General features: G+C 42.2%; 1 protein-coding gene across 1 annotated transcript in view; it reads left to right on the top strand.

Moving 5' to 3' along the window:
* The first annotated feature begins 713 nt into the window (after nucleotides 1-713).
* The window catches only part of LOC139578953 (F-box only protein 41-like), a 106,199-nt gene continuing 85,871 nt past the window's right edge, over nucleotides 714-21,041 (top strand). The window contains exon 1 of the mRNA XM_071407109.1: nucleotides 714-931. The gene's annotated coding sequence lies outside the window, so the exon portion shown is untranslated. The remainder of the gene's footprint in view (nucleotides 932-21,041) is intronic.

The following is a 21,041-nucleotide window of genomic DNA, read 5'->3' as shown; positions in this document are numbered from 1 at the left end:
CTCTAACTTGACTAATAGGTCACAATTGTAAATGAGAACTTGTTCTCAACTGGCTACCTGGTTAAATAAAGGTGAAAAATAATAATAATAGCCTGAAATGGCTTCTTGTAGCTAGTTGGGAGATAGGTCCCCAAACTGGGCTAGCTAAAGCCAACTTCATAAAATTACTAGGTGGTTAGTAGCATTACAGAGACACAACTAAACATTTCACACACAAAAAATACCAGGACGTCCTGTTACCAGGACACCTGAGGGGGCACATGGCCCTGTGTCCCCTATGAGCATGACTCCTCGACAGACACCTCACGTCCATACTCAAGGACTCCTAGTCCTCTTGCATTAGCTGTTCATTTTTATAGTGCATTAATTAGCCGGTGACTTCGTGGCTGTTGCCTACCCGTTTATACAGGCGCTTTAAAAAAAGAGAGAATCTCATTGATACATTTATTACTGATTGGTTTGTTGATCAAATCACATTTGATTGGTTGAAATAAAGTGAGGAGCCCATTATAGATGACATAAGTGATGATTATCACTAGTAGATGCAGTTGCACTGACTAGGCCTACTTTGACATGCTTTAAAAAATGTTATAAAAAAATAAAGTTTGTAGGATTTTTCTCTGTATACATGCATTCATTTCAAATCCTAGTTCTCCAGGGAATGATCGTGTTTTTCTGTCCTGTGTTCACAGGTATGAAAGCTCCTTGGGAATCACACAGGTAGAGGGATGTCTTTCATCTTCTAGATTTCGGTGGGCAGAAATCTTTATTCGTGCTCGAACAGCCTTATTTTCTCTCCTTCGCTCTCCCAGTGCGCCCTCTCGTTCTATTGCAAGCCTACTGTATTTCTGCTGCAGAGTGGGGCGTGTGACGTCAACGAATGCTGGAGCGGCTCTTTCGCTCGAGCGAGAAATGGGGAGAGAATTGCACGGTGAGAAGCGCTTTTTACCCTACATAATGTTTTGGAGGGATGGCAGTGCTAAGTGTTTGTGTGTATATATCAGTTGACACCACGTTCGAGAGAATGGCTGAAAATAACGCAAAATTAGAGCTAGCAGGCAGCACACAAGTGATGGTCTGTGCACTGTCGAAAATGGTAGGCAAGAAAATCAGGGCATGCTGCTAGTGCTACGCGACTACCCGCGCCGGACACACTCCGCCTTCTGCACGTTGTCGTCCGCATCGACACGACTGCATTGATATTTGTCAATGTTATGCTATGTAATGAAACGTGATGTTTTTCTTCGGTTATTTCAATTGATGAATGATAGGCTACAGTCAAGCTGCATGTTCCTACTGCGGTATACTACCTATGCCACTTGTCTTTGGGTCTTCACACCCAAACGAAGACTAACGTCCAGTCAGTGCGATTGTTGAAATCAATATGTATAGCCGTTCATTGCACGTGCGTGATTGTCACTTAATCTATCAGTTGTCAATCGAATGTTCGGAATCCATAATGTCAACGGCCTAATTCGCTTCTCATAAACTACGTGACGGTTAATGAAAATCTGGCCCATGCCCATCATAACATGATACAATCTATTCGGGTGGAATCATTATTCAGCGGGTAACGTAGCCTATTTTTGCACGTAAGGCATTTTTGAAAGCTTTTAAGTCAAGAAACACTTATCATTCCAGTATATCAATCTTTTTTCCAGAGAAATTACATTTATTTGGGCATAATGTTCAAACGTCAAAGCAATATGATTAGGGCCTATCTGATAATACATCATATCACTTACTTTAAATATGTATTTATATTTTAAAAGATCCCACTACTCAGCTATGAGCCTCATAGTAATTCCAGCTGTCCCACTAAATACACTTGAGCTCAAGGCGACGGTCTCGAAGGAAATTATGACTTGGCATTATGCACTGCTTCTGCTTGGCCATTTAGAAAACTTCCCAGATCTGCCCCTACAGCTCTTGAAGCCACAGCAGCACTTTGCCTAAAGTGACAGACATGCTACTTGAGTGTGGGAAATTGTGCTTGTGTGTGACCAGTGGGAAATACTGATTTACAGTTTCGTGTGACTGGCTGACCACTGTGGGAAATACTGACTTGCTGTTGCTGTGTCCATGCTGCTCTGTTGGGCATCAGATGTGACTAAAGTCAAGTCATTCAAGCTTTAATGAGTTATTGTGTTACTTTTCCTGTTGAAAAGGGATATCCCAAGTATAAATACAGTACTTACACACACTAAAGCATAGCCGCAGGAAGTACGGGTGCTAGAGCACCCCCTGAAATGTAAAAAAATAAATAATAACCAAATAAATATTCAGGGAGTGCAGCAGCACTCTCAGCACCCCTACTTCCCTCGGCTATGCTTTAGTGTGTGTACTTTACAGTATTAGATATATATATATATTTTTTTACAAAAGTAGTGCGTGCACTGGGGCTTCACTAGACCTGTATTAGCAGACCGACATTACTTTAAGACCTAAACACAAGATGAAATTGCATGCATGGACACACAAATACACAAGCGCACACTTGCATGCACAGACCCCACCCACTGCTAACTTTATTTTCAGAGGAAACACTGCACACACACTGTTTTTAGTCATTTGAGATACATTTGCATGTACGTTGCTCGTGAAGAAAGGTTTAGTTTCCTCTCATTTTAAAGGTAAAGACAGTCGGCACACCAGTCTTTCTGCCTGTAGTAGAATAAGCGGATCATTCAGGCTTACTATCACAGGTGATTTCACTTCCCTGTCAATTACCACTGCAATTAAGTTAGCCAATATGAGGATAATGTAGGTCACAATCACAAAACCGGTTTCAGTAACATATTTACACTGAACAAAAACATAAATGTAACATGCAACAATTTCAAAGATTTTACTGAGTTACACTTCATCTAAGCGAGTGGTCGCCAGCTGGTCGATGGCGATCGATTTGGTTGATCTTCAAGGCATTCCTAGTTGATTGACAAACATTTCTGTAGAAAAGCCAACGATAAAGGCTTGCACTCCTTTATCTTTATTTGCGTTGCAGTGTTGGCGGTAGGTGCACTTGCCTTACCCGGTAACGCTTTGCTTACTGGGTAAGCAAATTGTTTCCATTCTGAACCATTTCTGTTTGAAAAGACAAACTCTGCCTACCTAGGAGGACCGGGAGATCTTAGACTAAAACAAGTGCGCCTACTGGCTAGCCAATCGGCTAGCTCAACCACCGTGCCTACAGAGCTTCCCCGGCCACAGCAAAGTTTGATACAAACCTATTACCACAGAGACTGTCAAAGAATACAGCGAAGAGCTGCTGTTTTTATGGGTGAGTTCATGATTAAGTTTTTATTCAGCACTGTCAACACTGTTTTTATTCAACGCGATTACAAAACATAAAATTGGTTTCTCCGTACTTCCACTCGCACTGCTGCAACGAATGAGTAGCCAAGTGTATTGATAGCCTTGCATTTTTATTATTATTAGCAGCTTGTCGTGGCTACTTAATGTTACAAGTCATGTTTAAATAAAATAAATCTGAGCGGAAGATCTCTGCGTGTTTTTTGACTGCGAAAGTGATCTTGACTCAAGGTTGGTGACCACTGATATAAGGAAACCAGTCTGACATAACATTTGATTAGGGCCTAATGAATTTATTTGTCATATGCACCGAATACAACAGGTGTAGCCCTTACAGTGAAATGCTAATCTATGGATTTCACATGACTGGGAATACAGTTATGCATCTGTTGGGTACAGATAACCAGTCAGTAGCTTGTGTGACCACCATTTGCCTCATGCAGGCGACCCATCTCCTTCGCATAGAGCTGATCAGGCTGTTGATTGTGGAATGTTGTCCCTCTTCAATTGCTTTGCGAAGTTGCTGGATATTGGCGGGAACTGGAACACGCTGTCATACACGTCAATCCAGAGCATCCCAAACATGCTCAATGGGTGACATGTCTGAGTATGCAGGCCATGAAAGACATGGGATATTTTCAGCTTCCAGGAATTGTGTACAGATCCTTGCAACATGTTGCTGTACATTATCATGCTGAAACATGAAGTGATGGTGGCGGATGAATGGCACGACAATGGGCATCTCGTCATGGTATCTCTGTGCATTCAAATTGCCATCAATAAAATGCAATTGTGTTAGTCTGTAGCTTATGCCTGCCCATACCATAACCCCAGCGCCACAATGGGGCACTCTGTTCACAACATTGACATCAGCAAACACACATACAGCCATACACGCTGTCTGCAATCTGTTGAAACCTGTATTAATCTATGAAGTGGCCATGGAAGGTGAGCATTTGCCCACTGAAGTCGGTTACGACGCCAAACTGCAGTCAGGTCAAGACCCTGGTGAGGACGACGAGCATTCACATGCGCTTCCCTGAGACGGTTTCTAACAATTTGTGCAGAAATTCTTTAGTTGTGCAAACCCACAGTTTCTTCAGCTGTCCAGGTGGCTGGTCTCAGACAATCACGCAGGTGAAGAAGCCGGATGTGGAGGTCCTGGGCTGGTGTGGTTACACGTGGTCTGCGGTTGTGAGGCTGGTTGGACGTACTGCCAAATTCTCTAAAACGATGTGGCTAATGATAGAGAAATTAACATGAATTTCTCAGGCAACAGTTCTGGTGGACATTCCTGCAGTCAGCATGCTAATTGCATGCTCCCTCAACTTCAGACATCTGTGGTATTGTTTGTCATAACTGCACATTTTAGTGGCCTTTTATTGTCCCCAGCACAAGGTGCACCTTGTGTAATAATAATGCTGTTTAATCTTCTTGATATGCCACACCTGTCAGGTGGATGGATCATCTTGGCAAAGGAATAATGCTTACTAACAGGCATATAAACAAATTTGTGCACAAAATCTGAGAAATTAGCTTTTTGTACGTATGGAACATTTCTGAGATCTTTTATTTCAGCTATTTTTGTTCAGTACAAATATATTAAGCTCTAAGAAGAGTTTACGTCCCATTTGACATTTAGTTTCTTTTTCCTCCAAAGGTTAGGCCTATTTCTTCTTTGTATTGAATTTCAAATAGAAATTCATGGGCCTTTTTTTTCAATTTCCACACAGTGACCCAGGGTGGAAGACATTTCCAAAGCGATTCAAGAAAATCTCCTTGACAATGGTGACCGATGAGCACTATCTCTGTCAACTAATGCATTTCTTTAACCACTAGTTACCTTGGAGGAATGCTGCATATTCAGTGAAATTGAATTCTCATGCAGAATGTTTTCTGTCGCGCAGACAGTTGGGCGTCAAGTATTCCTGTTTGTGCGTGTGACAGTGGATCTTCCCATAGTCATTTTCCTTGTGTAGGTGTCAAGTATTCTCTACAGTGACAGTGGAGTGTCCCAATCCCATAGTAATTTTCCTCAAGTAAACAGACAGCATCACATCACCTCTGGAAAAACAACATTGATTGTACTCCTCCTGTCCCATAGCGCCACTACACTACACTATCTGACTGCCACTATGGGACGGTAACGAGAGATTGTTTTGTTTACATTTGAGACCTCAGTTGTTGACTGCCTCTGATCTCCCCACAATTTTGAACGGAGATTCGATACAGCACCGTTTATACACACCGTTTATTAGGTACACCCATCAAGTACTGGGTCAGACCCCCCCTTTGCATCCAGAACAGCCGGAATTCTTCGGGTCATGAAAACGTTGCTCAATTGGTATCAAGGCTTATATCTCATGCCTGCGTTAATAGTAAAACTTACTTTGGTCGCTACCAATTGGGTGAACTATATCTACTTGAAAATAAAGTTGAATATCCCACTCCTAAAACTACTTTGACACTCATGACGATTCTTATTTAATATTTCTGTTATTGTCCATATTTTTTTTTTTTTTTACATGACCATACAATTATTGTCCTAGCCTTAGTCACATTTTGTGGAATATTCAGAGGTGGAAACTTTCCTTGGGAATTAACGGGAATATATGCAAATTAATATTAATACCATTTAGATGTTTTTTGCATTGGATATATTTACCATATCACATGGACACAGAAACATAAGTAGACATAATTGCAAATGATTAAATCCTTCCAATAGGATTTACATTATTTTATTTTTTTTACAAATTGGACTTTAAATAAATGAATTGACTCTTCACATGGGATGATTTCACTAAACAACAAAAGGGAATATTGAATGATCTATCACATCTCCCAAAAACGTTTTCAACATGCATCTGTAAAATGATAGTCTAGAAACTAAAGCTTTGGTTGTCTTCCTCTCTTGCTTCCATGTCTTCTCCCTGGACCTCCTCAATGTCTACCTTTTGAACAGCAGACTGAGGCCTCATCTTCACTGTCACTTTCCAACCTTGTTGAGGATGGCTCGTTGTCAGGCTCAAAAAGCCTCACATTTTTCAACCCTTGTATTGGTCAGCCTGTTTCGATGTGTGTTCCCAAACAAGGACCAGTTGCGCTCTGAGGCAGCTGATGTTGGTGGGATTTGGAGAATGATTGAGGCAACAGGGGAAAGAGACTCAGATCCACAAAGTCCCTTCCACCAGGTGGCTGATGAGATATGTTGGCACGACTGCCATATTGCATCTCCATCCCAAAGCCCTTACTTGGAAGTATACTTCGCCAGACTGCAAAGAACCTTGCCCTCATCCAGGCCAAGGTGGCGAGACATGGTAGTGATGACACCATTGGCCATGTTGATCTCTGCACAAGACAGGATGCTCTTGCCAGCATATTTGGGATCCAACATGTACGCTGCGGTGTGTATGAGCTTCAGGCAGAAGTCTTCATGCATTATGTATTTCAGAACTGCAGTTTCCTCTGCTTGGCGCATCAGTGAAGTGGGCAGGGCAGTACGGCTTTCTTCTTACATCTGCAAGCAGAGTCTGAACATCAGACAGGATGGCATTGTCTCCCTCAATCTGTGCAATGGCTACTGCTATAGGTTTCAGGCTGCTTACCACTCTTTCCCAAAATACATCATCCAGGAGGATCCTCTTGATGGGGCTGTCCATATCAACAGACTGTGATATGGCCATTTCTTGGAGAGACTCATTCCCCTCCAGGAGACTGTCAAACTTGATCACAATACCACCCCAATGGGTGTTACTGCTGTAACTTGATGATCCTTCACATACCTAACCATTTCCTTGGCTTTCTTGTAGAGTGTATCTATTGTTTTCAGTGCCATGATGTCCTTGAGGAGCACATTCAATGCATGAGCAGCACAGCCAATGGGTGTGATGTGAGGGTAGGACTCCTCCATTTTAGACCAAGCAGCCTTCATGTTCGCAGAATTGTCTGCCACCAGTGCAAATACCGTCTGTGTTCCAAGGTCATTGACTGCCTTCAGCTCATCTTTAATGTAGAGACCGGTGTGTCTGTGCTCTTGTAAAATACTGGTTGAGGGGTGGAGATGATGTAGTTAATTATTCCTTGACTACCAACATTCAACCACCCATCAGAGATGATTGCAATATAGTCTGCTTTCTCTATGATTTGCTTGACCTTCACTTGAACTCTGTTGAACTCTGCATCCAGCAAATTAGTAGATAAAGCATATCTGATCGGAGGGGTGTATTCTGGGCGAAGAACATTCAGAAATCTCTTCCAATACACATTGCCTGTGAGCATCAGAGGTTAACCAGTTGCATATACAGCTCGAGCAAGACATTCATCAGCCTTTCTCTGACTACGTTCCTCCATTGAGTCAAAAACTTCTTATTCCAGGAGGACCATGAGCTGTTGCTATCGATAAGGTGTCTGATTCATCATTTTCACCTCGAATAGAAGCAGAGGGACTTTTGTCAGAGGTTGCTTGTTGTGAGCACTGAGGGAACTTTATGCACTTGGCCAGATGATTCTGCATCTTTGTTGCATTCTTCACATATGATTTGACACTTTGCAAATGTACACAGATTTTCCTTCTACATTAGCTGCAGTGAAATGTCTCTACACATCAGATAGTGCCCGGGGCATTTTCCTGTAAAGATTACTTTTTTTGTTGTTAAAAACCCAAATACAATTCCATGTACAGATAAATAGTTAAGCAATTAGATTAAACAACGCCTTTGTAAGAATTTTAAATAAATGAAACCTGTATGGAAACGGGTGAATTAACACTCCTCAGCAGGCTCAAGCAAGCTACAACCCACATGGTAGCAAAAACTAACAAATTGTTAACAAGTTAGAAATGATTTAAACACACTTTGCTGTAGGCTACTATTTACTAGTTAACAAAAAATCATGTATGTCATATAAAATATATTCACCTCACCCAGTATTGTAATCAAAACTTAACCAAAAGCATGTAGTCCTTGGCTCAGACAGTTTAGTAGTGTGGGCTCAATAGCATCTCATTAGTGTGCAAGATCTTGAGAATCATCTGTACATGTGATGGAAGAGTGCACTGTGCATGCAGAGGGTTGCAATGCTATTGAATTGTGGATAGTTTAACCAAAATATGCCACAAGACCTAGAATTGCCTTATGTTTATCCCACAAAAAAGGTTCACTGTTATAAGCTAACTTTTTTTGATGAATTTAAGCAAAATTCCAGGGCTTATCTTCCCTTGGAAAAATTTCGGAAATTTACTGGAAAGTTTCCGACCCTTTGCAACCCTAGTCACAGTACAGTAGCAGTGTCTCCTCAGTCCTCAACGGCTGTGTCCACAGTGTAGCTGCTCTTAAAAATTCCCACCTTTTTTTCTTGTCTCTTTTCCTTCACACAGTAGCTGTGACCCAATATTCTTAAACGGTCTCCTTATCTCCTGTCCTTCATAACCACTTATACATGAAAGGAGTGAACAGGTTTCCACTTCCCACCATGGCTTTCACCTATCAACCCCTATCAACTGTCATGAAGGAAAGGTAGACCATTGTGTGACACAGTCCAGTCCATTTGAATAGAGTGGGCATCCCCGAAGAGGACGTCGACATTCTGTTCAATTGGCTGGCCATGAGATTGGCTCTCTGCTGTCAGGTTCGTAGCCCTTGGCTGTGTGATTGGCCTGTCTTGGGAGAACCCGTGGCTTACTCAGGACTAACACTTTGACACGCTCATGCTAAAGCCTAGCCAGCATTAGGGGTTTCAGTAAACCAGTGTTAGAGGTAAGGCAAAAGCTAGGGTTGCTAAAATCTGGTAACCTTTCCAGAAATCCTGGTTGGAGGATTCTGTATTTCCTGCTTATTCCCTCCTGATTTGTGGAATCTGCTAACTGTGATTTCTTGAATACCTGGGAATTTTGGGAAAGTTTCTGGAACTTTACCATCATAGCAGAAGCCCTTATACAGTAAGGAGATATGGGAATCTGTGGAGCCAATGGGAACACCGTAAAACACAAGCGCATGTTAGTTATTGTCATAACGTTCGCCAATGTGTTTTAATTACATGCCTGTATAAAATTGATATTTAATTCCTCTCACTCGTAAACTCTCTAGTTCACATCGTCAGAATAAAACCCGTGAACAGTCTGAACAACACTGACTAAGAGTAGGCAGATGCTTGTGTTGCACCTTGCAGAGTCTTGGCACCGCTAAATGCCACCACCACCTCCCGTGTGAAGCACCGCAGAGGTAGAAGACTCTGTTATTAGACTCTCTGGTTATTAGCCAGCCACATCCTGCCTTGCTTCTCTATTCTCTCCACACCTCCAGGCAAAACATTTACTTTATCATAGATCAGAATGAGGACGTGATGCATCTCTCTCCAACTGTACAGTGCTTACCGATAATGGGATGCAATTCGGCACTGATTTCAGCAAACCTCTGATTTTGGATGATTAGGTATCTATTGTGGGCCAGCAGTATGGATTGTTGTTTAATGGAAAGCCACTGGACGTCGTTTTAAAAGCCAATTGGTGATGGGCACATGATGGGTCGTCTCCCTCGGATCCCCTCTGGGCCTAATTTAAAGGTCAGCTTCTCTGCATCCACCCAGTGAGATGATACTGATGGAACGGGAAAGCTCATTTGTGTTATTAGCTCAAGGAGATCAATCAGTTGATCTGTTTGTCTGAAATATTGCAGGCTACTATTTTTGAGTGCTCTTGTTCACTAGCACACTGTGTAGTAGGGAATAGGGTTCTATCTTAGACTCAGCCCTACGACAGAAAGATTACTCAAAACACTGTACATTATTGTCTCTGCCTGGCCAGTCAACGCAGACTTGCAGGAAGGCTAAAGCAATCATGCATACCATAATAGCACAATTAGTATAATCTAATTCAAAGCAAAAATGCTAAACCTCCTTAACCCTCACTGGGACGGCTACACCCTCTTTCCTAGGACGCTGGCTAACCAAATCGCCTGCACTTGATGATAGTGACACCAGCAATCTCCTCTTCTTCCCTCCCTCTTAAAATAAGTCAGAGGTGTTATTCACAGTGGCTGATGCCCTCCTGGCCTGTCTACTGCTGCAGTCTCTTGTTACCTCCATGTCACTTGTTTCTTCTACCATCTGCCCCCCCCGTCCCCGACACCCACAGCTCAACCCCGAGGCTCTCTGTGCCCGCTTGCCCTCACTCGTTTTTTTTCACTCCCGCTCTTCTGCCACCACCTTGTCTTGATCTACTCGTTCTCTCTCTGCAACCTTTCACTGATGAGTCATTTCAACTTCCTGTTAGCATGCCACAGATCCTTTCATCACAGCAGAACGGGATTCTGGAGTTAGCTGGTATCCCTGGAGACTTCCATTTTTAGACCTGCTAGATTCTGCAGAGCCACAGGCAAACATTATTTCAAAGTTCTTCTCAGCCTTGCCCTCAGAACAGCCTCAATTCGTCCGCGGCATGGACTCTACAAGGTGTTGAAAGTGTTCGACAGGGATGCTGGCCCATGTTGACTCCAGTGCGTCCCGCAGTTGTCAAGTTGGCTGGATGTCCTTGGTGGACCATTCTTGATACACGGGAAACTGTTGTGTGAAACCCAGCAGCGTTGCAGTTCTTGACAAACTCAAACTGATGCGCCTGGCACCTACTACCATAACCCGTTCAGAGGCACGCTGTAATCAATGTAACCAAGAAGCTTAATCTTGCAAGCTAGCCACATGAGCTCGCAAGTTAGCAAACCAAATGCATAGCTGGAGCCCTGAGCTGAAGGGAATTTATTTTGAAACCTTATAAGATACTGTATTTAGCTGGCAAACATTTAGTAGTGAATTAGTAACTTAACCACCTCTCTTGAGCTGGACAACATTGGATCGTCATGACACGAATGCTTCCGTGTGCTCTTTGAGCCAGTCATGGTATGTTTGTTTACAATCGGCTGCTTTGGGGAACAGCTTCAAAAATGAAAAAACCCAACAGGCGAAATTAAGAACACAATCTGCTTAATCTATTAACCGAGCTATTGCACAAGTTGACTACTAAGTATTTAATATTGACAGTATTAAAAAATCATACCGTGGGTATATCAAAATACCCTGGTATACCGCCCAAGCCGACTGCACTACTATATAGGGAGTCATTTGAGACGAAGCCAATCTGAATGTTAATCGCACAAAACCTTGGCTGAAACCATTTGAATTTAAATAACGGCGTTGCTCCATTTCACTGGGATTTTGACTTGGCGTTAATCCTGTCTCATTTCCATTTCGCTTCCTTCTCGTGTGGAAGCCTGAATAGAAACGGACGCCAATAAAGAGGTTTTGTGAGATCGTTACAGTTTGCCAGCCAGCCAGCCAGGGAAGGCTCTTTAAACGTTATCTCAGTTTTAAAGGTCCCCTTCATTGTTTTAAAGTCTAGACTTGAAGAGCTGAGGTTATTCACAATAGGGTCATGCAGGACAGGCAGGGAAACAACTGAATGTCGTCAGCTAGAACAAAACCATTTCAATGCTGTGTAGACATGAGGATAAGTGATACAATAAAATACAGTAACATCTGATACAGTAAATATCATAGTAGATCAATACTGTACTGCCTTGTACAAGTCTTACCCCTGCAGGCTTGCATGATTCTGAGAACACAGTGGAAGCCCCAGGTGCCTGCTGCTGTGAAGAGCCAGGATTATGTGCGTGTGTGGAAGGGAGGATCCCCTCCCTCACAGACATGCAGTAGTTAGGGCTGTGACGGTCTTGGTATTTGAGTTTAAGGTAATTGGCCAGGCCAACCATGCAGGGGGGGGTGTAACAGTTCTGTTTGTATACTTGTTTACATGGAAATGATTATTTGAAACCAGCCATTACACTTCGTTATTATCTTGATATTTCATTATTATTCAGGTTATTACTTACAAATATTAATCATCAAATGAAGAAATGCCAGGTTGGAGAGGATCTGTCTCATTTTCGTATCGCCACATTTAATGGAGTCAAACTTAAGATCTATGCCTACCTTGTCTGTTGGCTTTTCTGCATATCATTGTTTTTAATACAGATCCTATTTGACACACAACCATTCAAATTAAGTCCGATGGGGTCTCTCCCACTTTTACCAAAATATTCGCATAACGTAACAAACTCTGCTGGCATTAACATATATTTTCTTCCAAGAGAAAACGCCGTAATGAAATGAATGTAATCTAAGCTATTGAGAGGCCCTTTACAAGATTAAATTATGACAGGAGCGTTTAGATTTTTATTAAAGAGATGGAGTTCACCCAGGCTACTTTAGGAAACTCAAACGCACTCCCCTGTAAAAGCACCAGTTAATCACAGCCAACAGCGTATGTCGGACACAAGCAAATATGTCTCCTTTCCTTAAAACGTAGGCCTACTTGTAGGCTTTTCTGAAAGTAGCCTAGAAGATAATGAATTGACAAGGAAAGTATGAAGGGGACAGCTATGCCATAGTATGAAGATTTAAATTGACAATCATTAAAATATAAACACATACGCGCAACATGTCCATAGCCTATTTATTAGCAACGTTGATTTTCAAGAGGAAGAGTGTTGGTAAGATTTTTCAAATACTGTGAGGAACTATCCTAATTTGTGAGGTGAAGAAAAAAACTGAGAAGCCCAGTTGGGCACTTTACTACATTTGCGAGAAGCAGGCCAGGTACTTCTATGCGTGTTCAGGCATGTGCGCTCCGTCAACGTTAACATGACAGAGAAACCAGACACGTGCTCACGTGGAGCGCGTAAATGATGGTATGAAATAAACCAACACTTGTTTCTCACAAGTGTAGCAAGTTGTGAACTCTGCAAATAACTTTTCACTTCCGAGAATGAAACGGTAAAATGAACATAAATGTAACCAAATGACAGGGATTAATGGTAAATTGCCTGTTTACAAACTGCAGTCTACCACATGGCAGTCATAAAAGTGTATTGCGGCCTAATGCTGTATAGCCTAGGCTACTATTCTACTTTGCGGGGATTGGAGGGCAGCACAGTCTATACATTCTGTATCAAACTATACCATGCCAGATATTGGCAAAACAATTGCTTATAATTAGGGTTGAAAAGGGTCAGAAACTTTCCAGGAAATTTCCGGAAATTTTAAATAGGAAGTTAAGCCCTGGAATTTTGGCAATTTTGCTTAAATTCCTCAAAAAAAGTTAGCTTATAACAGTGAACCTTTTTTGTGGGATAAACATAAGGCAATTCTAGGTCTTGTGGCATATTTTGGTTAAACTATCCCCAATTCAATGGCATTGAAAGAATGTAGTCCTTGGATCAGACAGTTTAGTACTGTGGGCTCAATAGCATCTCATTAGTGTGCAAGATCTTGAGAATCAAGATGCACAGTGCATTCTTCCATCACATGCACAGTGCACTCTTCCATAAGATGAGATGCTATTGAGCCCACTACTAAACTGTCTGATCCAAGGACTACATTCTTTCGGTTAAGTTTTGATTACAATACTGGGTGGGGTGAATATATTTTATGACATATATGATTCGTTTTTGGTAACTAGTAAGTAGTAGCCTACAGCAAAGTCTGTTTAAATAATTTCTAACTTGTTAATTTCTACCTTGTAGTTTTTGCTACCATGTGGGTTTTAGCTTGCTTGAGCCTGCTGAGTGTTAATTCACCTGTTTCCATACATGTTTTATAAAAAAAAATATATATATATTACAAAGGAGTTGTTTAATCTAACTGCTTACATGCTGACCAGACCGGACACGTCGCGTGCGCGAGCGTCGCAAAAATAAATTTAGAAATCCATGTTATTCATTTATTGCACACACACTGCTCGCGCGCACCAACAAGCGTCTGCGATGCCAAGGGCTAAAATAGAACTCCTTTCTATTTCTGACGCAGATCTCGCTGAAAGTCCTGCCTCCCATCTCCTCATTGGTTTATAGAAGCAGGTACCCACGTGCCATCTCCTCATTGGTTATACCCACGTGGGTAATTGAAAGACCAACTGTTTTGCCGGTCGTCGTGGTAATACTATGAAAGTGTAGATGCGATCACTATAAGTTCAAAGATGAAACAGCCTGGAAGGAGGAGAGATCACTAGAAACGATTCGGTTGGCCGTTTTATGTGTGGATTAATTGGTGGAGTAGAGGACCTTGTGCATTTCAGGTAAAATAACAACTCAATGTTTATATCCCAGGACAAATTAGCTAGCAACAGCAAGCTAGCTAAATAGGACAAATTAACTAGCAAGCTAACTAGCTAAATTGCCATACATGTTTAATGCTTTTCGACCTGTCCCCAAATGAATGTCATTGGTTCAGTTTGTTTTTATATTTTAACCTGTGTGTCGTGATCGCGTTTGGTGTAGGGGGACAAAATACATTCATGCACGATGGCGCACGTGCGCAGCCGGTTTCGGTTCCGTGTTATTTATTTATCTGTACATTTGAGGCTTTTTGAGCATGACAACGAGCCATCCTCAGCAAGGTTGGAGAGTGACAGTGAAGATGAGGCCTCAGTTTGATGTTCAAGACGTGGACATTGAGTAGGTCCAGGGAGAAGACATGGAAGCATGAGAGGAAGACAACCAAAGCTTTAGTGTCTAGACTATCATTTTACAGATGCATGTTGAAAACATTTTTGGGAGATGCGATGGATCATTCAATATTCCGTTTTGTTGTTTAGTGAAATCATCCCATGTGAAGAGTCAACTCATTTAATTAAAGTTCAATTCGTAACTAAATTGTTTAAAAAAAATTATATGGAAGGGTTTAATAATTTGCAATTATGTCTACTTATGTTTCTGTGTCCATATGATATGGTAAATATATCCAATGCAAAAAAACATCTACATTTTAAATGGTATTAATTTGCATATATTTCTGTTAATTCCCATGGAAAGTTTCCATCTCTGAATATTCCCCAAAATGTGCAACCATACTTATAATCATAAGTGAACACTCCCGTTATTAGGTCAAGTTTATCTACAATACAAAAATGAATGTAGGCCTATTTTTGATGGGTATTTTATTTTCATGACAGTCTCTTCATCCATGACTGTCAGGTACATGGTTATTCAATTATGTCACAGCCCTAACAGTGGTATACCGTTCATCCAGACCTGGGTTCAAATAGTATTTGCATTCTTTCATATACCCTGTTTAACCTGCCTGAAGTGCCAAGTGCAGTGGGGTTTGCACTTCTGTGACTGTTCCATTGGCAAACTCGGTATGTTTGGAAAGGGGATACGTCACCAACGGCAATATGTCAACAAAACTGGAGACACCTGTTGAAGCTAAAGTATATGAACAATAGCAAATACTCTTTGAACCCAGGTCTGTATATGACTATTGCATGTACTGCAGGCAGGTGGGGGATCTTGCAGGCAGTGAGTGGGCTACAGCTTGAGTGTGTTTATGCTTGACTGAGGTAAACGCTGCATCGACAGGATTCTCCCTGTGGTGTCATTAGAGATGAAGCAATCTGATGCGCTGTCTCCTGTTCTGTTTGGAACTGGATGTGTACACAGTCAGTTATTGAGGAGAATGCTTCAGAGGGGGCTATTTTTGTCAAGAAAAAGTGTGGGTAAACCGTACCGGTGTGCGTGGCACGTGTGTATGTATGCTACAGCAGTACTGTACATCCAAGTGGGTTCTTACTGTGAGAGCAGGCCAGTGGGACGCCACCACTTGCATTCCTGTCAAAGGAAGTGACACGTGACTGACAAGCTGCTTCACTTCCTTCCCACCCAATTGGCCAATTAAATCTCTCTGAGTCTTTTATCGTCTCTGACCATGGTCTTCCTGGTTTAATGAGCGTTATACTCTGGCAGTGCTCTTCCCATTCTAGACGATTTCCCACTCTTTTTCCAGAAGTGTGCCCTTGGGAATTCCCTTTTCATGGATTTAAAAGCATGAAATGGTGTGCATTGGAAGGTGGGAGTTTCCACCATTTTTGTTAAATCCATGCAAGAAAGTGCACACTTCTGGAGAAAGGTGGAGAATTGGGTCGCAGCCATATAGTGCATTTGTTTCTCCATTGTTACTTAGTCTATAGGGAACACAACACAGCGCCTCAGATCCAGACCTCCAAATTGTAATTTTTCTTCTTTCAAAAACTTATTGAGATTACCTGGCAGAAATGGACGAATAGAATAGTCCCAAAAATGCAAACCCTGCCCATCTGGCACTCCAGGCAAGCTCAGGTGAACACCTCAAAAGTATTTGAAAGACAACAAACACTTTTTGAACCCAGGCACTGGTCTAGGGATCGCGGTGTATGAGAACACTTCTGAGCTGAGTAAGGACGTGTCTGTGCCAGGCTATTATGCCTACTATCATACCCGCTTGGTATGTTAATAAGCATTGTAGAGCCTCATGCCTAATCCCCCTCCACTGAATGCCTACTCTGCCTAATTCGCTGGGTCTCAGACCTGTAACGCACACGATCAGTGTCTGGAAGACATGCAGCTATTGAATAGGGAGGCACGCTGATGGGATTTCTTTGTCCAGCTCGTCATGCTCATCTATGGCAGAGCCACTAACGCGGCACAAGCTAATCATAACGAAAGCAATTTGTTCAAGGGGAAATGGACATGCCATCACGATGAGCTATTTTGCTAGGGTGAGGTTAGAGGTCAGCTGTGCTGCCCACAATATTTTCAGATTCGCCTGTCATGAAGATTTGTCAGCGCTGCAATATGTGAGTTGAAGTTCTAGCAGTGCTTCAGGGGGTTGTGTGGGGGAGAGCTTGTCTCTATGGCAGCAGCACACTAATGTTGCTCTCGCCTATTAACAGATCCTCATAAGACTTTATGTAATGTGGCTGAGGATTTTTTTTTATTTTTTTTTATACCATGTATTGAAATTGGGGATGATGGTAGTTTGCAGTGGCATTTATCCAAAGAATAACAAGAAAGAGGTGGCCAACAACATTATAGGATTTTAAGTGTTTCAACATATCTATTATAAGCTTAATAGATTTAGCATCGATGCTTAGGTTTGTTTTAAAAAATGTACTTGAGCTAAATGTTGTTTTAACCGTGCTTAGTATCAGTGGGATATGCTGTTTCACTCAATGATGTGCAGTTTTGTCCTGAGTCAGGACAGTGATGTTAGGCCACCAGTCAATTCCACAATCAATACTGTCAGATCTGATTTAGCTGAAACTCTAACCCGCCAGTCTCTTCTTGTTACTCAGTACAAGTACCCACTACTTATACAGTATCTGACCTCAACGTCTCGCACGCTGGACTTTTTTAGCCCAGCAGACAATCTGCGCTGAAGCTAAACGTGCTTCACTCATTAGATCAGACGGTACAGGGGACGCCACAATAGTTGCTGGAAAATCAACCAAATGCCAAGCAGAATTAATTCGATTACATTAAGCGAGGGGCATCACTTTCAGGTTAATTGCCTGCGGTGAACGTCCCGACTGCTCGCGCTCTGCGTCTGAACTCTAATTGGCAGATGGCTGGGTGGACTCACCAGTGGCGGTTCTAGACCATTTCAACTGGGGGGGCCAAGCTGGGGCCAGTTGTACAAAGAGGGGCCAGTTACATTAGACGTTATTGTTGTCATATCGTTTTCTTCACTGCATTGCAGGCATTAGCAGGCAAAAGACCATGTTCATAATCATCATCGTTGCTACTGTCTAATAACGGATGTAAAAAAAGAACGATAACTCATTTTTGCTATTTAATTTTTTTTTATTCATTTCAATAGGAAAGGGATCAGATTTTACGTGCTTGGTCTGAAGTTCTTTTGTCATTTTGGGTGCTGTTTTCATCAACTCTCGTTGTCTGGAATAAGCCAGGTCCCAGCTCTTTGTTTTGGCCAAATCCTATGGTCGTTGTCAACCGGGCCGCGCTAGATTTGCGATGACTTTGACAGGCGGAATCAGGAAGCAAAGGAAGGGCAGAAAGAAGAGAAGAAAAAAAACTGGGTCGAGTGAGACGACCACAAAGTGAGCAGAATTGTGAGGCTTTGACAGTGGCGGCAGGGGTAAACCAGACATGCATCCCGGGTCGACCCTCAAGACTTCATTGTTAGCTACTTAGCGTGGTCGCCCTGAAGATGTAGCGAGCGAGGACGGCGGTAAACAGAAATAAACAGACTAATGGGCTCAATGTTTACTTCTCCGCTCCCGACGTCTATCCATTCAGAATGCATCGGAGAGAGGGAGCGAGGGAGACGGTGAGGGAGTGATAGAGCAAGGGAATGAGCCCAGGGGAAGGGGGCAGAGAAAGACTCTCCGTTCCATACACAAAGAGAATCTGGCACGAGTTCCCGATACATTTTTTTTTCTTTTTTCTCTCCTCTACTTGCATCTGTTAAAGCGGGCAGTGTCCATCTGGTCTGTGTGTTTCTGGGGTCACTTAGCTGTTATAAAACCCTTATCCGTTGATGTGTATAGGAATAATCGAATTAGCCTTGTAGGCTATTAGTTAAATGGAGCTGCATTCGATAATGCTTGTCTAGTGAAATAGCTTTAACAAAATCATATCTCGTTCTGATCTATAATTGGGGGAGGATAGGATCGAAAGATGTCTATCGTTCTATATTTTATTGCTAACCAAAAGGTAATAAATAAACTGATAAGCCAATGCACTGAAGGGGAAGGGTAGGGCAAGATAATTATTCCTCTTTCATTCAGCAGCAATTTCCATCCTCGGCAGTCTCTCGACCTTGTTTCACTGAAATGTCAGATGTTTCTAAAAATGAGCTCAGCCTGTCAGTTGTCCCCTCCTAAAACGATGCTTGTCCCAAATGGCATCATATTCTCTATATAGTGCACTACTTTTGAAAAGGGCCCATATATGGTGCCATTTGGGACACATTGCTGTGCTGTCTGTTCTTGTTTCCAGCGTTGGCTCAGCAGCACATTGCATCAACAAACATCAGACTCAAACAAGCACCTTTTGTGGGCTGAGATGCAGATTTGTTATTTTAGGAAACCTGTGAATGCATCAGTGCTTTCTGTGGCTGTATTTCAATTAGCGCTATGCTTTAGCTCAGTGGTCACCAACCGGTCGATCGCGGACTGGTCAATCTCCAAACATCTGTGTAAAGAAACAACAACGATAAAGCCTTGCCTTCCTGCACTTGATTCAGTGTTCCCATTTTGATCCATTTTATGTCTCTGAAGGTAGAACTATCCGCCTACAGCTGGCCAATCGGATAGCTCAGATCTCCCAATCTGCAGTTTCCCCGAGCCATAGACTGTAAAAGAAGCCTCGAACGCAAAGTAAAATTGGTACTGTGAGATTAAAACACTTTTAAAACCATGACAAGAGCGACTCAACGAATACAGCAGAGCTGCTGTTTGAGTAAGTTTATGTTTTATGTTGTTATTCAGCACTGTCAACACTTATATAAATCATAAAATGCACGTTCTCCCTAATTCCACTCACGCTACAACCAGCTGCAATGAATGAGCAGGGTTCTAATAAACTCGCATTATTATTATTATAGGCTTGTCTTTTTTTAGATCGAGGAGTATTTCACTTTCTCTGGTCATAGGAGTAACAACATGAATTGGTGCATGAGGCAGAAATAATGCAGTGCGACTTGCGTTTCGCCATCAGCTGGAAGACTGTCCCCTTTCCTCAGACTGACCATCAGATGCCATCAGTATTAAAATTAAGCTCACTCAGATGTGCCTCACATGTAATACAACACATGATCTATTACCAGTGTCATATACCTACAATTTAAAAAATAAAATAAAAAATGGTCTGAGAAGAACAACGTTGGCAAGGCAATTCAAGCATAGCCAATATGCAGTGATAATGTGCTGGGCGGTAGCCTACTGCACAAAGCTGTTTTTAATTGGTTAATGTTGCGTAGGCTTCCGTATTTTTTTCATGTAAAAAAAAATGTGCGGTAGATTTCAGCTTGCATTTTGACTCGGTGATCTTGACTCAAAGGTTGGTGACCATTGCTTTAGTTAGATCTTAACTACAGTGATCCCTCGCCACTTCGCGGTTCACTTATCGCGGATTCGCTATTTCGCGGATTTTCATAATGCATTTTTTATTTTTTTTTGGTGCATTGTGCTCTGCATTCTGATTCGCTAAAAACTCACTCCCGCTTCTTGTATCAAAACATGCTACGAATTGTGCTATCATTTTGTCGTCTCGTGCAGTTATGTGTACGTACATAAAACAGCTTGGCAAATTTACATTAAGTTGGCCAGGAAGGAAGGAAGGACTAACGCTTGGTCGCTTAGCAACCATGGTGCGAATGGCCACTGAACTTAAGCGAGTAGCTGAGGAATGGGACCCTTTGATGAGCCGTTCATTACAGTTCTCCAACGTAATCGATGGTGGCATGTCGGTGTACAAGGATCTTTTTGCAAAGAAGAAAAAAGAGCGACAACAGCTGCCTATCACTATGCTCTTCTCCCGAACAAACACACCTGCACCGCGGGCTTCAGAAGAAGAGAACACTGCAGAGCGCAGTCAGGATGCAGCGGCCCAGTCTGAAGAGCAGTGAAACGGCCTACACGTGAGTCACTGTATTTGTATACATGTAATAGTTGCTAATTGTAAAAAAAAAAGAAGTTTTCTATTTCGCGGATTTCACTTATCGCGGGTCATTTTCGGAACGTAACCCCCGCGATAAACGAGGGATTACTGTATACCAAACTCAAATGACTTAATACAATGATTCAGTCGATCAGGGGTCTCCAACAGGTCGATCGCAAGCTACCAGTAGCTCGCCAAACAATTCTGAAAGTACATGCAATTTTCACGTGTTCTACCGCAAACTGT

This window comes from Salvelinus alpinus, chromosome 6, assembly GCF_045679555.1.
Source record: "Salvelinus alpinus chromosome 6, SLU_Salpinus.1, whole genome shotgun sequence".
Classification (NCBI taxonomy): Eukaryota; Metazoa; Chordata; class Actinopteri; order Salmoniformes; family Salmonidae; genus Salvelinus; species Salvelinus alpinus.
The sequence above is the reverse complement of the archived record's forward strand: the minus strand, read 5'-3'. Positions and strand labels throughout refer to the sequence as shown.